The 17,478-nt window shown below is 42.7% G+C and overlaps 1 non-coding gene across 1 annotated transcript; it reads left to right on the forward strand.

The window, feature by feature from the left end:
* Nucleotides 1–209: 209 nt before the first annotated feature.
* Trnas-cga lies at nucleotides 210–284 on the forward strand. Its single transcript has one exon. It is a non-coding gene; the product is annotated as a tRNA-Ser (tRNA).
* Nucleotides 285–17,478: the final 17,194 nt, after the last annotated feature.

Here is a 17,478-nt window from a genome sequence, read left to right on the forward strand (position 1 = left end):
AAAGGCTTTTATGTGCATATTTCATGTATTATAACATTGAAGATGTTTCTAGCAACATCCCCCAGGCTGTGGCTAAGCCATGTCTCCACAATATCCTTTCTTTCAGGAGTGCTAGTTCTGCAAGGTTCGCTGGAGAGCCTCTGTAATGTTTGGAAGGTAGGAGACGAGGTACTGGCAGAAGTAAAGCTGTGAGGACGGGGCGTGAGTCGTGCTTGGATAGCTCAGTTGGTAGAGCACTTGCCCGCGAAAGGCAAAGGTCCCGAGTTCGAGTCTCGGTCCGGCACACAGTTTTAATCTGCCAGGAAGTTTCATATCAGCGCACACTCCACTGTAGAGTGAAAATTTCATTCTAGAAACATCCCCCAGGTTGTGGCCCAGCCATGTCTCCGCAATATCCTTTCTTTCAGGAGTGCTAGTTCTGCAAGATTTGTAGGAGAGCTTCTGTAAAGTTTGGAATGTAGGAGACGAGGTACTTGCAGAAGTAAAGCTGTGAGGACGGGGTGTGAGTCGTGCTTTGGTAGCTCAGTTGGTAGAGCACTTGCCCGCGAAAGCAAAGGTCCCGAGTTCCACAAGTGAAAGTGTTTACAAACCTGGCAGCTACCAGCGGCAGTGCTGCGACAACGACACCACCGCGTGTCAAAGAATCCACAAAAACTTCGTGACCTCAAAACGCCCCACCACGGAGGCTCAATCCACAGCCAAATCTCTCCGTTCCTCGCAACAAGGGCAATCCCACTTCGTCGCAAGCAGATGTGGTACCCCGAAATATTAGTTATGAAATTGTCAGGGAAGGATTCAGTGATGACAACAGCAAAGAACTCAGCGAAGCCCATCCCCCACAGTAGTAATTTCGTTGGTACAAGGTTTGTTCCGTGCTGTCGCCTAAGGTTGCAAAACTTCTTCGTGTTTCTTTCTGTCCTCTTATCCGGTTATGGTTTGCAGCGTTCACTGTGTCGTTTATTTGCTTCAACCGGCCTATGATTCATAGTGTATCACTTGTTATGGTCTTTATTTAGCTTTTTGATCCAATAATCCTCTCATGGCTGCTCACATTATACCTTTTTTAATCCTGCAGCCGGCACTCTTGAGCCCTATGCTATTGTTTTGTTATAGTTTCACATCTCATTATCTATATGCTACAGGCCTACACTATCACCTCCCTTAATTTCAATAGGATTACGCCAGAGTTAAAACTTGCTTTATTAAAACAATTTTTGTTTGACTCTGGTACGGATATTGCCCTTTTACAAGAGGTCGCAACATGGCAAATTAATATTCCCAGCTATGTTGCAATAATCAATTTCATTCCCGAATTGAGTGCTGGCACAGCGATTTTAGTCAGGGAAGGAATACCTCTAACCGATGTCGAAAAGCTAGACTCTGGATGGGGGATAGGCGTGAATATCATGGGCGTCAGTGTAATCAATCTGTATACACCATCTGGAAGAGCACGGCGCGCTGACAGATCGAAGTTTTTTAAGGAGGATATCATTCACTTATTGCGGAGAGACTCTCCAAACTTGATCATTGCAGGCGATTTTAATTGTGTATTGCACCGTAAAGACCAACCCCCAATTTTAATTAATCCCCTGAATTAAACTTTCTTGTCTCCCAAATGAAATTGAGGGACGCGTGGGAAGTTAAGTAACCCACGCTTGTGAAATACACGCACATTTCACATAATTCCAGCAGTAGGACTGATAGAATCTAAATGTCGAGTCACATAGTGAGGAATTTGCTAGAAGTGGAAATCACTCCAGTCAGCTTTTCTGATCACTGTAGTGTGAGTGCCTGCATAAACTTAGAGCGGCAACCAACTCACTGGTTTAGGAATCAATGGAGCATGAATGTCGGCCTTTTAACAGGCGACGAGCTCGAGGCCGAATTAAAGACAGCTTGGGAATTTTGTTGCGCTCTGTACACAACTTTCCGAGTGTTTTGGAGTGGTGGACCCGTAAGGCGAAGCCCAAATTACGGAAAGTAATTTTATCTTATAGTATAGAGAGATCTCGGGCAGTTCACCGTACAATGGAATGTTACTACATGGTTTTACGGGACTTATATGATCAGGCAGATGGCTCAGACAGGCGACTGTCCGACATCAAGAAAATTAAAGCGACATTATTAAGCTTAAAGAGAAAACAACTGGAGGGTCTTAAAATTAAGTCAAAAGCCAAATCTGTCATCGAGGACGAAACGGCAGCGTTATATCATCTGATTAAACACAGCAAGAACCGACGACGGATATTCATGGACGAACTTAGATTAGAAAACGGTACTGTCCTCACTGTGCAAAACGAGATAATCAGAGAAATCCAAAGGTATTACAGTGCCCTGTATGAGGCAGAAGCAATGCAAGAGGACGATTCGGATGAGTTATTTGCGTTTACAACCTCCACAATTATGGCCGACGACAACGCCAGCTTATTTTCGACTTTTAGTCCAGATGGCGTCTTTGAAATAATTCGCGGCTCCCCTAAAAGGAAATCGCCGGGCCCTGATGGCCTTCCGGTCGAATTCTATCAACGATATTGGAGTATCATAGGTGATAAGTTGACACAAGCCGTTAACGAAGCCCTGCGGGGAAGTTTGTACCACCAGAACTTAAAGAATGTAAAATCGTGTTGATTCCTAAAAATAAGGGATGTAAAAAGATTAACAACTTCCGGTCGATTTCTCTTCTTAATTCAGATTATAAGATGATTGCGAGAGCTTTAAACAAACGAATGATGCCGTTGACCACAAACATAATTGGGCAACAGCAAACTTGTGCTTATAGGCGATCAATATTTCAGACTACAGCACAATATAGAGATATTGTCGCTCTGTCGTCTGCCAGCACCATTAATTGCGGACTCCTTTTTGTCGATTTTTATAAAGCATTTGATCGTGTCAGCCATAAATACCTCTTCGAAACGATGCGGAGGATGGGCTTCCGGCATGACTCCATCGCTGCCGTGCGCAATATGATTACTGGTCTGGCCGCCACGATCTCCGTCAACTGCCAGCTCACAAGACCAATTACCATCGCAAGGGGTGTCCCCCAAGGAAGCCCCCTTTCCATGTTGCTCTTTGTCATCTCGTTAGAACCATTGCTGCGGCTAGTACAAGAGCACATGACGGGCATAACGATCGCCGGGAAGAAAACTGCAGTTGGGGCATATGCTGATGACGTCGGCATCGTTGTGAGGAACAGGGAAGATTTGATTCAACTGGAGGCAGACCTCAGAAACTATTGTTCCGCTTCTGGCGCAAAAATGAATGAAACTAAAAGCAAATTTCTATGTATAAGGGGACTTGACGATGTCGGCCTAGAATGGGCTAACCATGTTACGGAACACAAATCCCTTGGGACGATACTGACGGTCCCCCCACAAAGAATGATAACGGCGAATTGGCGGTATGTCTCGCTCAAAGTCAAGGGTGCTTTAACAGATAACGTCTATCGCAGCATGGACCAAATTCAGAGGGTTAAATTTATAAATACATGTATCCTGTCGCGAGAATATTATGTGGCACAGGTCTTTCCAATCCCCACTGTCATAGCCAACCAGATAATGAGCAAGTTGACCAATTTTCTGTGGCAGGGGGAAATATTTCGAGTTGACATGAAGACTGTGACCCTCGACCCTGTGCATAGCGGTATGGGTCTGACCGATTTGAACGCCAAAACAATGGCTTTGTACCTTAAACGGATGACATCCTTAATCCAAAGCTACTCTGACACCCTTACGGCAAAATTGTTTGAGGCAGTCACGCCGAAAAGGGTAGAACCACCGATCAATGTGCAGACGATCGACTACCAGCTCTCCCACATCCGCACATATTATCTGGAAAAGAGCTACTTGAGCGAGGTCCTTCTCCAACATCGGCCCTTAACTACCAAGGACATTCTGGAGCCCAGGAACCAATATGAGGGCAAGAACAAAATCGAACAAAAGCATACTGGTGTCAATTGGGACGTTTTGTGGGCGAACATCCTTTTCTTCAGGAGTGCTAGTTCTGCAAGGTTCGCCGGAGAGCCTCTGTAATGTTTGGAAGGTAGGAGACGAGGTACTGGCAGAAGTAAAGCTGTGAGGACGGGGCGTGAGTTGTGCTTGGACAGCTCAGTTGGTAGAGCACATGCCCACGAAAGGCAAAGGTCCCGAGTTCGAGTCTCGGCCCGGCACACAGTTTTAATCTGCCAGGAAGATTCATATCAGCGCACACTCTGCTGTAGAGTGAAAATTTCATTCTAGAAACATCCTCCAGGCTGTGACTAATCCACGTCTCCGCAATATCCGTTCTTTCAGGAGTGCTAGTTCTGCAAGGTTCGCAGGAGAGCTTCTGTAAAGTTTGGAATGTAGGAGACGAGGTACTGGCAGAAGTAAAGCTGTGAGGACGCGGCGTGAGTCGTGCTTTGGTAGCTCAGTTGGTAGAGCACTTGCCCGCGAAAGGCAGAGGTCCCGAGTTCGAGTCTCGGTCCGGCACACAGTTTTAATCTGCCAGGAAGGTTCATATCAGCGCACACTTCGCCGTAGAGTGAAAATTTCGTGTGCCATAGAGTTAAAAACTGAGAAGAAGAGTGAGAAACTAGTTGTCATAACAATATATAGATCACCACTGTGTGACTAAAACATATTCTTCAAAAAAATAGAATCAGCATTAAACACTTTTTATAGTAATGAAGTGAAATTATTGTTATGTGGGGATTTTAATATTAACCTATTAATTGAAAGTGATGAAAAAAGACAGCTTTTGAGTATACTAAGCAGCTTTCACATGAAACCACTCTTTACAGATGCCACCAGAATAACAGAACCATCATCGTCTCTTTTAGACACTATTTTCACAAATATGGATAATGGTATGACTGAAGCACTAAACGTAAACTTAGGTCTTTCGGATCACAATACACTATTAGAATACATAAATTTCTCTGTACCTAAGGCAGTAAAATATAAGTGGGAATACAAAAGGCACAAACAACAACTGAGGAATCTTTCAATGCTTTTTCTAGTACATTCATGTCCCTATTTGAGTTGTGTTTTCCAGAAAAGCTCACAAAGATCAATGTCATGCCTAAGAACATAAGCCAGTGGATAACACCTGCTATTAGAGTATCTAGTCAAACACTAAAACATATCAGTCAACTCAAAAAAGACAACAAAGATGAACACTTCACAGATTTTGTTAAGGCATATAAGAAAATTTACAGGAAGGTGATCAAAAAAGCCAAGACAATGCACAACGACAGTGTAATTCAGTGTGATTTCTGGGTCAGCAAACAAATTGAAAGCTATATGGAATGTAGTAAAAAAAGAAATAGGCCCAAGCAAAAATGTTAGAAATCTAGATGACTTTGTTTTAAAAGATGATAAAGGTGCGCTAGTCAGAAATCTTACTTTAGCAAATTACGTTAATGACTGCTTCATAAATAGTCCAATCAATCTGAGTAAAAATTGTTCAAGGATTGGTAGAACATCCATCCCAGGAGAACAAAGTGTTATTTCAATATTGCTGCCTCCCACAAACAGATTGGAAGTTAATCGAATAATAAAAAAAAAATTAAGAATAAAATGTCCTCAGGGACTGATGAGGTACCTTATTCTATGACAAGATGTGCTAGTGTCATATCAGAACCACTCTCACACATCATAAACATATCATTGTCAGAAGTAGTCTTTCCACAACGTATAAAAATTTCAAAAATAAAACCAGTGTATAAAAAGGGCAATACACATGAGGTGGGAAACTATCGACCAAATAGCTTTATTATCAGTATTTTCAAAAGTAATAGAGACAGTCATGAAAAACAGAATTACAAATTACCTCAAGAAATTCAATCTATTGTCTGTAAGCCAACATGGCTTTCGCAAAGGAATGAGTAGAGAGTCAGCCATCACCCAATTCCTTGAAGATATTGTAACGAGGCTAGATAGGAACAACAGTACAATAGGAATAAACTTGGACTTGTCAAAGGCATTTGATACTGTCCAACATGATATCATGCTAGACAAATTAAAATATGTCAGTATACGAGGAGTGGCAAAAAGCGGTTTCAGTCATATCTCCATAATAGGAAACAGGTAGTAGAAATTGCAACAACAAATAGTAAAAACCAAAGTATTGTTTACAGATCAGATATTCAGACTGTGCCAATTGGGGTACCACAGGGGAGTGTTCTAGGACCTCTCCTATTTCTTCTTAACATAAATGATATCAAGATACCAGTAAATGGTACTCACATAACCCTGTTTGCAGATGACACAAACATTGTAGTAACTGACATAAACCGAGTATTTCCAACATCTGCAACCAGAGTTATATAATATTTGCAAAATTGGTTTGAAATGAACAAATTAACCATAAATATCTCTAAAAGAAATTATATCCATTACTGGAAAACAAAATCGCACTCTGATCTGGATCTCAGAATACAAAATAAAGAAATTGTGAGAGTTCAACATCGAATAATCTACCACAAAAGTCTTATGTATACATATAGATGAAAATTTAGACTGGAAATCCCACATCCAGTATCTCTCTCACAAGTTAAGCTCTGCTTGCTTCGCATTATGTGTTATTAGCTTTGTATGTGTTATAATGTCAAATTGAACAAATATATTTCTAGGACGACATGATACATGTAAGTCACTGAGCAAGTTGACCAAGCAAGACATGTGAACACGATAACATTCAAATGAGCACTGAGTCCAAGTCTAATGGCCGCTGGCTGGCTGGCTGCTTAGGTGGCGTGGCTGCTGCATGGCTAGCAGGCAGCGCCGCATGTAGAGGACACGCATAACTGCGCGGCGGCACTTTGAAAGACCAGCGAGTCACAACAGTATGTAGTAGGGAATGTAGCAGAACTGTTTACTTTGTTTATATACATTCTGCTATTACCTATGGCCTCACCTTCTGTGGTCATAGCAAGAAAAATCTCAAAACCATCTTCACTGTACAAAAACGAGCTGTTAGAATAATTACCAGCAGTTCAAGGCTAACTCCTTCAAACCAATTATTTCAACAGCTAAATATTCCACCCCTACCATGACTCTATATACTAAAAAGCATAATTAATGTAAAAAGAAATATTGACAATTTCCAATTCAACTCGGATCTACGCAGATACAACACAAGAAAGTGAAATGACATTCATATTAAAAGAGTTAACAAGGCTTTGGCACAGAAACAAACGAACATACAAGGAAGTAGATTGTGTAACAAACTACCAGTAAAGATAAAAGAAATAAAAAAGTCTTCATTTAAAGAAGCAGTATTCAAATTTTTAATGACCAACTGCTATTATAGTGTAAATGAATACCTGGGATAGCTTCATACAAAGCAATCAGATTTATGTACTCTGTGCCAATAATAATTTTTATCTTACTGTTGCTATGATCTAAATAAATAATATGTACAAAATTGTTAGAATTATTATGTGTTATATCTAAATATCAACTGTGTAGTCCATGTAAAAAGTATTTCTCAAACATTAATGTAATTAATCAAAGTTGTGCATGCTATTTCAATGCGGTCTGATGTTGTGTAGTCTGCTACGCACATTTGTATTGTGTAGAGTAAAAACAAAGATGCTGTAACTTACCAAACGAGAAAGTGTTGGTATGTCGATAGATACAATAAAAAACACACAAACACACACACAAATTTCAAGCTTTCACAACCCAAGGTTGCTTCATCAGGAAAGAGGGAAAGACGAAAGGATGTGGGTTTTAAGGGAGAGGGTAAGGAATCATTCCAATCTGGGGAGCGGAAAGACTTACCTTAGGGGGAAAAATGACGGGTATACACTCACACACACACACACACACACACACACACACACACACACACACACACACACACACACACACACCCCTATCCATCCGTATATATACAGACAGAGGCAGACAGATGTGTCTGGCTGTGTCTGTATATGTGTGGATGGATAGGTGTGTGTGTGTGTGTGTGTGTGTGTGTGTGTATACCCGTCATTTTTTCCGCCTAAGGTAAGTTTTTCCGCTCCCAGAATTGGAATGACTCCTTACCCTCTCCCTTAAAACCCATATCCTTTTGTCTTTCCCTCGCCTTCTCTCTTTCCTGATGAAGCAACCTTGGGTTGCGAAAGCTTGAAATGTGTGTGTGTTTGTGTGTTTTTTATTGTATCTATCAACATACCAACGCTTTCTCGTTTGGTAAGTTACAGCATCTTTGTTTTTTTAATATATATTTTTCCCTTGGGGAATGTATTTTTTGATGAAATCCATGCAATGTACATTGTCTCTGGATGAATAAACTACTACTATTCAGAAAAAGTGGAAGAAGTCACAGGCCCACGCACAATACGAATCAGGAATTTTTGTACTCACAGGTGGGTGGAAAAGTAACAGAGCTAATTCCACCATAAAAATTTTGCATCAAAATGTTCAGTATGTGTCAAAGAAATTTGATGAGATAGAATTTTACTGCCAACTGAGATGCTGCAAGTCTTTAATATGTCGTCACAAAGCCTGACAGAGACTGAAGTAAGATTTTATGTACATATATCTGTGTGAGACCAATAATGTCTCTGAAATTTTGCATTTCATTTGTACTGAAAGAAGTGTTTGCAGTTTAGGTAACAGAAGATTAACTCATTTCTGTAGAGCTAATCATAAGGGAGGGGAAATTGCAGTGTACATAAGCAGTGAGATGGAATTACTCCATGGCCAGTTGAAAACAATTCATAAATGCTTTTAGAAGCAGTAGCTATGCATATAATGTTGCAGGGAGAAAGTGTTCGATATTAGATCTGTACCAGTCACTTAGAACACAAATAATTATTTTTTTTTAAATAGCCAGAAGTGCTTCTAGATAAGACCATTAATGAATTCCCATATACATTTATATGTGGGGTTCTAAATATTGATACATTAAAAGATAGTTGTCATACAAAAGATTCTGTAGCCTGATAAATGTCTACAACCTCAAGTTAGATGTAGAAAGTCCATTAAGATGCTGTCACACCTCAAAAACATTGATAAATCATGTAATAAGAAAGATTCCTGAGTAGGCAAACTGTGTATGTAATAAATGCTACAGTCTCAGATCATTATGGACAAACAGTTGAACTAACAGTGATCACTGTTTTCTGTGAGAAAATACTGTTAGAATTTAGAAAGCTGAAACCAGAAAATTTGAATAGACTACAAGTATTATTAAAAGGAGGAGACTGGAAAGACTACACTCAATAAATAATATATAGGAGAGGTGGGAGTACTTCTGGTTAACATTGGGCTCATATATAAACTTTTCTTGCCCCATATTAACCAGAAATCTAAGTAAGGGAAATACTAGAAGATGGACCACATGCGCACACACACACACACACACACACACACACACACACACACACACACACACACACACACAGTATACAAAAATGATCTGAAAACAGCATTAAAAAACTGCCTGATAAGCAAAAATGCAGCTAGCATTGAGACAAGAACAAGAAGAGAGCCTGTAGAAGAATAACAAGAAAAACTACATCCAGTTTTTATCAGAATGAAATTTGAATTTCCATAAACATTTCTAACACTGTGTGGTTCCACATAAATGACTGTAGGAAAGGATCTAATAGGGAAAATAAACATAATATCATTTTAGAGAAAGACAGGAAGGAATGGAAAGATTCAAATGTTGTCAGCAATACTTTTAATCAGTATGTCAAAGTAATGAAAAAACTCATAAAAGAAAACAATAGCTCAAAAATATCAAGAAATATGAATAACATATCCAGTGTCACAGAAAATATTTTTCAGCTGCCAGCAAGTGAATTAGCAATAATAATGCACAGCCTAAAGCCCCAAAACATAGATGACATTGATGGAATACCAACTTGTGCAGTAAAATACTGTACTCAGTGGTCAATGAGACCTCAGCTTTGTAAAATGCGATATTTCCTAAATATCTGTAAAAGACAAAGGCTGTGCATGTTTATGAGGGTAATTATAAAAAGAATCTCATGAATTATAGGTCAGTTACTACCACATTTTTCTTATGTAAAATTGTGGAAACGGACTTGCATGGTAGAACATTACATTTTATAGAGAAGTATAACACACTAAGCAAGACACAGCATGGTTTTAGAAAATGTACATCTACCACCATGAGCACAGCTAACTTTGTAGCCAGTGTTATTGGACCATCAGATGAACAAAGAAAAGTCTGGGAGATTTCCTTGACATCTCAAATGCGTTTTGTGGTGTCACCGCCAGACACCACACTTGCTAGGTGGTAGCTTTTAAATCGGCCGCGGTCCGCTAGTATACGTCGGACCCGCGTGTCGCCACTATCAGTGATTGCAGACCGAGCGCCGCCACACGGCAGGTCTAGAGAGACTTGCTAGGACTCGTCCCAGTTGTACAGCTGACTTTGCTAGCGATGCTACACTGACGAAGACTCTCTCATTTGCCAAGAAGATAGTTAGCATAGCCTTCAGCTAAGTCAATTGCTACGACCTAGCAAGGCACCGTATTCATTTGATATTTTATATGAAGCATGTATCATCAAGAGCGATGTTCTACAATTATGGATTAAAGTTAAGTATTCCAGAAGCTACGTACTTTTCTTTATAGCATTCATTACGTATCCTGTTTCAGACCTCATGCCAGCCTGCGTGAGTTTTAAGCGCATGCCTTTCGGCTTCCTCTCATTGTGTCTAGGCTGTCTTGTCTAGAGACAACATTTTTGGCGACGAGGATGGGATGGTTGTATTGCTCTAATTTACTTGTCATGGCTTCGCCACAATCTCCAGATGTACTGTCCGAATTTTATCGCTTGCAGAATCAGCAGACGCAGGCCTTATTGGATGCCCTTGGACAGCTCGTCCAGGGTCAACGTGCACTGCAAAACGATGCGGCAGCTGCCGATCCACCGCTCCCGCAGCCACAACATGCAGTTGCACCACCTTTTCGTCATTTTGATGCAGCACTGGAAAGCTGGACGGAGTGGTCACGCCAATTCGGATTCCATCTCGCCGCCTACAGAATTCAAGGTAATGAGCGGCAGCCTCACTTATTATCGTGTGTCGGCGTCCAGACGTACAGAGTGATAGTGAAATTGTTTCCCCGACGCGACGTAGCAGCTCTGTCCTACGACGAAATTTTGTCGGCATTAGATGTATATTTCAAGGAATCAGTCAATGTAGTTGCAAAAAGGTATACGTTCTTTCGTACAAAACGTACGGCCGGTCAGACTAATAGGGAGTGGGTTGCAACATTGCAAGGCCTCACTAGGGATTGTGCTTTTGAGTGTGAATGTGGACTCCCTTATTCAGATACTATGGTGCGTGATGCAATTGCACAGAACGTTTCTGATGTTCGTATACAAGAGCAAATTTTGAAACTAGTCAATCCCTCCCTTCAACAAGTGATGGACATATTGGATAGGCAGGACACACTTGACTTTGCTCAGGAATCGTTTGAATCTTCGTCAGCTGTATGTCACGTTAACCGGCCCGCCGGGCGAGCTGCACGGAACAGTAAACAGCCCTCACGCCCGTCCGCGCAGCTGCGTGTGCCGCCCAAGCAGGCAAATGCAGTGCTAAAATCATGCCCGCGGTGTGCTACTAGACATTCGCGTGAGACTTGCCCATCACGCCAAGCTATTTGCTTTTTCTGTAATAAAAAAGGACATGTTCAAAGTGTTTGCCAGAAAAAGCTCAGATCGGACACTCACAACTATTCCAGGCCCTTTTCTTCGCGCCGGAATCGAACCAAGAATACTCAGGCTCGTGAACCTTCGCCCATGGACATTCATGTAGTTAATTCCACTCCGCCCAGTGCCACTTTCTCTAACAGTGACTGTGTTCGTCCCACAAATAGTGTGCGTCGACGTCGATGGAAATCCCGTCCAGTCGCAAGTGCTTCTGTACCAGTATCAGTGCACGTTGCACGAGAAAGTCGCTCTTGTCGTCAGCAGGACAATAAACTTTTTGTAGATTTGGACATTCATGGCAACGTGATACCTTTCCAGCTCGATACCGGAGCTGCAGTTTCATTGATCAATAAAGACACATACAAACAACTGGGCACACCTCCATTGCGTGCTGCAAATGTTAAGTTAAAAGTTATTCAGGTCAGAATATCTCTGTGTTAGGACAGTGCAGCCTTCTTGCAACATACAAGGGACAAACAAAACTTGTGTCATTTTACGTTCTTCGTTCTTCTTCTGCAGTGAACTTGGTTGGTTTAGATTTATTTCAGTTGTCTATAGTAAATCAGGTCCTATCAGTGAACCAGACTGTGCCTTCAGACAGTGTTTCTCGTCTATGTGAAGAGTTTGCAGACATTTTTGCACCGGGCCTTGGTTGCGCTAAAAACTATAACGTACATTTGGAACTGAAAGTAAACGCGCAACCGAAATTTTTCAGAGCGCGCAATGTTCCCCACGCATTGCGTGATGAGGTCGCAAGAACATTACACGAATTGGAATCACAAGGTGTGATTGAACGTGTGCAGGCTTCTCTCTGGGCATCACCCTTAGTAATTTTGCCAAAACCTTCCGGAAAATTGAGACTTTGTGTGGACTTCAAGGCAACAGTGAATCCACAACTAGTGATTGCAACTTATCCTTTACCCCGCCCGGAAGATCTTTTTGACAAACTGTGCCCGGGTAAATATTTTTCGAAGTTGGACCTAGCAGATGCGTACTTGCAAATACCAGTGGACGACGAATCCCAGCGCGTCTTGGTGGTTAACACGCATCTTGGTTTGTACCGCTTCAAACGACTGCCATTCGGGTGTGCCTCCGCCCCTGCATTGCTTCAGCAATATCTGCAAACTGTTTGTGCGTCGGTCCCTACTGCAGCAAACTATCTGGACGATATTGTGATCTCCGGAAAGACGGAAGAAGAACATTTAGCCAATCTCAGAACATTATTTCAGGTCTTGCGACAAAATGGTCTTCGCTTGCGGAAGGACAAATGTGTGTTTTTTGCTCATGACTTAGCATATTTGGGACATGTAATCAATGCCTAAGGCATACATCCCAGTCCAGAGCACCTCCGTGCCATACAAGACTTGCCTTCGCCGCAGAATTTGAAGCAGCTACAGAGTGTGCTGGGAAAAATTAATTATTACAATAGATATGTTCCACATGCCTCTTCCATTTCAGCTCCGCTTCATCGCTTACGCCGTAAAGGTGTTCCGTTCGTCTGGACGACGGAATGCGAACGCGCCTTTCGCCAGTTGAAATCGGCGTTGCTTTCCAATACTTGCCTTACGCCATTCGATCCCCAGAAACCCCTTTTGTTAATGGTCGATGCATCGGATTTAGGGATCGGTGCTGTGCTTGCGCACAAAGATGGATTGCACGATCGCCCTATTGCCTTTGCGTCCAAATTGCTCTCGTCTGCGCAAAGAAATTATTCACAGATAGAGAAAGAAGCTTTGGCTCTCGTATTTGGTGTTACTAAGTTTCATGATTTCTTGTATGGTCGTCACTTTACCATCATCACAGACCACAAACCCTTGACGTCGCTTTTTCATCCACACAAGCCTGTACCTCCACGTACAGCGCAGAAATTCATTCGCTGGTCTATTTTCCTCTCGCAGTACCGCTACGATATCTTGTATCGGTCCACTGCTAAGCACGGAAACGCCGATGCGTTGTCCCGTTTGCCTGTTGCTGAGGATAGAGCATTCGATTCCTCCGAACTTGCTTGAATGTTCATTGATTCGGAAACCGATGACGTGGTCGAATCGTTTCCGATTGATTTTCGTCGTGTAGCTACCGCCACAGCTGCTGACCCTGTCCTTGCTACCGTTTTGCGTTTTGTTGCTACGCAATGGCCCTTGTCAAAGTCACGGATCGAGGATCCGTTGGTTCGCCGATTTTTTGCTCACAAGGAGAGACTTTTTGTACGACGTGGTGTTTTGCTGTTGCGTTCTGATAATGGTCAGTCCAAGGTCGTGGTCCCACGTTCGTTACAGTCCTCTGTCTTACGGCTTCTCCACCAAGGACATTGGGGTATAGTGCGAACGAAACAACTTGCTCGTCAGCACTGTACTTGGTTCGGAATCGATGCTGCGATTACGAATATATGTTCTTCTTGCATGGCGTGTGCCGCACAACAATCCGCACCGCCGCGGAAATTCTTTGCATGGCCGAAAGCCAGTTCTCCTTGGCAACGCTTACACATCGATTTTGCTGGTCCATTCTGGAATGCTCGATGGTTGGTTGTTGTCGGTTCATTCAGTAATTTTCCTTTTGTTGTCCGGATGTCTTCCACGACGTCATCTGCCACCATCCAAGCGTTATCCGCTATCTTTTGCATTGAAGGTCTTCCACAGACTATTGTTTCCGACAATGGCCCACAATTCATGTCCGCAGAATTTCAGTCATTCTGCAAGGCCAATGGTATTAAACATCTGACGTCCGCGCCGTTTTCGCCTCAGTCAAACGGTGCCGCTGAACGATTGGTCCGGACCTTCAAGTCCCAGATGTTGAAGTTGAAAGAGTCGCATTCTCGGGAGGACGCGTTGTTGCTCTTTTTGTCCTCGTATCGCTCTCAGCCCCGCGATGGTCGCTCGCCGGCTGAGTTGCTCCATGGTCGTCCTCATCGAACCTTGATGTCTTTGCTGCATCCGCCGCATCAGGTTCCTGTGCTGCGGCAGCCACCTGCTTTTGCTCCTGGCGACGTTGTATACTATCGTAACTTTCGAGGTTCACGGCGTTGGCTCGCAGGGCGCCTTCTTCGCTGCCTCGGCCGCACTATGTATCTGGTTTTGGGGGCCTTTGGTGAGGTGCGTCGGCATCTCAATCAGCTGCGCCTCTGTCGTCGCCTGGGTTCTGCCGCTCCCCGTCTGCTTTCAGCGACGGTGCCGTCCGGTCGGCGCCCTGGGGACCCATCTACTGGCTCGCCTCATCCCCAGGTGTTACGGACGCTGCCTTCCATTTTGCCCCATGGCGTCGCGCCGCCGCCGCAGCCGCCGCCGGCGCCGCCCGCAGTGGACGCGTCGATAAAACCGCCGGGCGCCTCCCTGGGTCACGCGCCGCCGATCGCTTCCCGTGACCAGCTGTCCGCAGACGTGGAACTCTTGCCCGCTCCAGACCATCAGTCGTCTTCGCCCGGCGGGTGCTCCGACTCGATGGTGGTCGACCCTCGGCCCCTCCTGACTATCTTAGGGCGCATACACCGCATGTTGGCGTGCACCCTGGACTAGGTTTTCAGGCGTTTCCTAGCTCCCCTCGGACCGAATGGCCGGGTGCGGGTGGCACAGCCTCGACTGTTGTTAGGCTCCCCACCTCGTCGCATACGCCAACATGGGGTCCTCTCCACGGCGGGCGGAAGCCTTATAACACAACCGTCCGCCGATTTGTGGGGGAGGAATGTGGTGTCACCGCCAGACACCACACTTGCTAGGCGGTAGCTTTTAAACCGGCCGCGGTCCGCTAGTATACGTCGGACCCGCGTGTCGCCACTATCAGTGATTGCAGACCGAGCGCCGCCACACGGCAGGTCTAGAGAGACTTCCTAGGACTCGCCCCAGTTGTACAGCCGACTTTGCTAGCGATGCTGACGAAGACTCTCTCATTTGCCGAGAAGATAGTTAGCATAGCCTTCAGCTAAGTCAATTGCTACGACCTAGCAAGGCGCCGTATTCAATTGATATTTTATATGAAGCATGTATCATCAAGAGCGATGTTCTACAATTATGGATTAAAGTTAAGTATTCCAGAAGCTACGTACTTTTCTTTATAGCATTCATTACGTATCCTGTTTCAGACCTCACGCCAGCCTGCGTGAGTTTAAGCGCGTGCCTTTCAGCTTCCTCTCATTGCGTCTAGGCTGTCTTGTCTAGACACAACACGTTTGGTAATTGATCACGTGTGTCATACTAGACTAACACACAAACCAAACTATTATGTTATTAGGGGAAAGGCAGCTGACATAAAATCATTTGTGAAAAACAGAGAGCAATGTGTAGAAGTGAAGCATAAGGAAAGTAGCACTGCTGTAACTGTACCAGAAATTTCAAGCAGTAAAGTTTGGTGTACCTCAGGGGTTGGTTCTCAAACCCCTTCTTTTCATCCTGTATGTAAATCATATGACATCAGCAGTAGGTGACACTTGAGTGATGGTAAAAAATGACTGCAATCAAGTGCAATTCCAAGTCTGAGGAAGGCTTACAAAAATTTCAGTGAAAACAACTTGTTTGTAAATGCAAATAGGGCAACATATGTATGGTTGTGAGTAACTAAAACTACAAAGACTGACAATATTTCCCTTGAACCAGATAATTCACTTCTCAAAGGAGCAAGGATCACAAATTCTTGGGTATCATTCTTGACAAGCATTTGATATGGCATAAGCTACCCCCACCTATCATACTGTGTTATAGTCTGGGGAAATACAGCACGCACACACACGCACACACACACACACACACACACACACACACACACACACACATATATATATATATATGTATATGCATTGCAGATCTGCTTCCAAGACAGTTGTACAGAAATAAATTTAGAGCACTTCCCCTCACTATATATATCTGCAACAATAATGTGTCTGAAAGCAAGTAGCACTGCATAATTAAACAGACATACATGATTATAATATGTGAAACAGGGGTGATTATTATCTATATAGTGACTGGCAGATACTAACCAAAAAAGATGCCACAACTGCTGGGCATATACTGTATTCACAACTGCTGGGCATATACTGTATAATAAATTACCACATAGAATAAAATGCATTAAAAATACATTGATTTTCACAAATAACTTAAGAGGCTATTTAGTCTCTTTATCTGTATGTAGCCTAAAACAATACATAGAATCTAAATGATAGAGAGAATCAGCTTCAGAAGAAGAGGGATTGATTGATATGTTTATTCATCCATATAACAATACAAATTGTATGGACGTCACCAATTGTGTCTTATGAACTAAAGCGTACATCTGTTCTTACTAAGTTTGCAATTCAATTCTTACAATTTTTAAAGGTCAATTCTTACAAAATTTATAATTATGCCATATGCTGTTACTTTATATAGGCCTATGCTGTATTTGTGTCTACTGAATAGCTATCTACAATTATTCTAAATACTCATTTGCTTGTAACAACTTTTACTTAATAAATACATTTTTAGCTTTTGGCTAAAGAAATCAAGTGCATTTACATGTTGTATTTCCCGTGACAGCCTGTTGTACAGTTTTAGTCCATTATATAGCAAACTGTTCTATGTTTTGTACTTATTTTTCCTGTTTAGGTATAAGTAGCAGCTGTATGTAGTTTCATGCTCGTGTATTGAGCTGTTTGTAGCGTATAGATGAGTATTTTTCCTTTCATACATTACAGTCTGGAAAATGTATTCACATGGGACAGTCAGAATTTCTAGTTTTTTGAATAAATCAATACAATGGGCCCTACAGCTACTATTTGCTATTATTTGTACAGCTCTTTTCTGTTCCTATTCCTCTCACTTGTTTCCTAAA

Source organism: Schistocerca piceifrons, chromosome 8 (assembly GCF_021461385.2).
Source record: "Schistocerca piceifrons isolate TAMUIC-IGC-003096 chromosome 8, iqSchPice1.1, whole genome shotgun sequence".
In the NCBI taxonomy this organism is placed as follows: Eukaryota; Metazoa; Arthropoda; class Insecta; order Orthoptera; family Acrididae; genus Schistocerca; species Schistocerca piceifrons.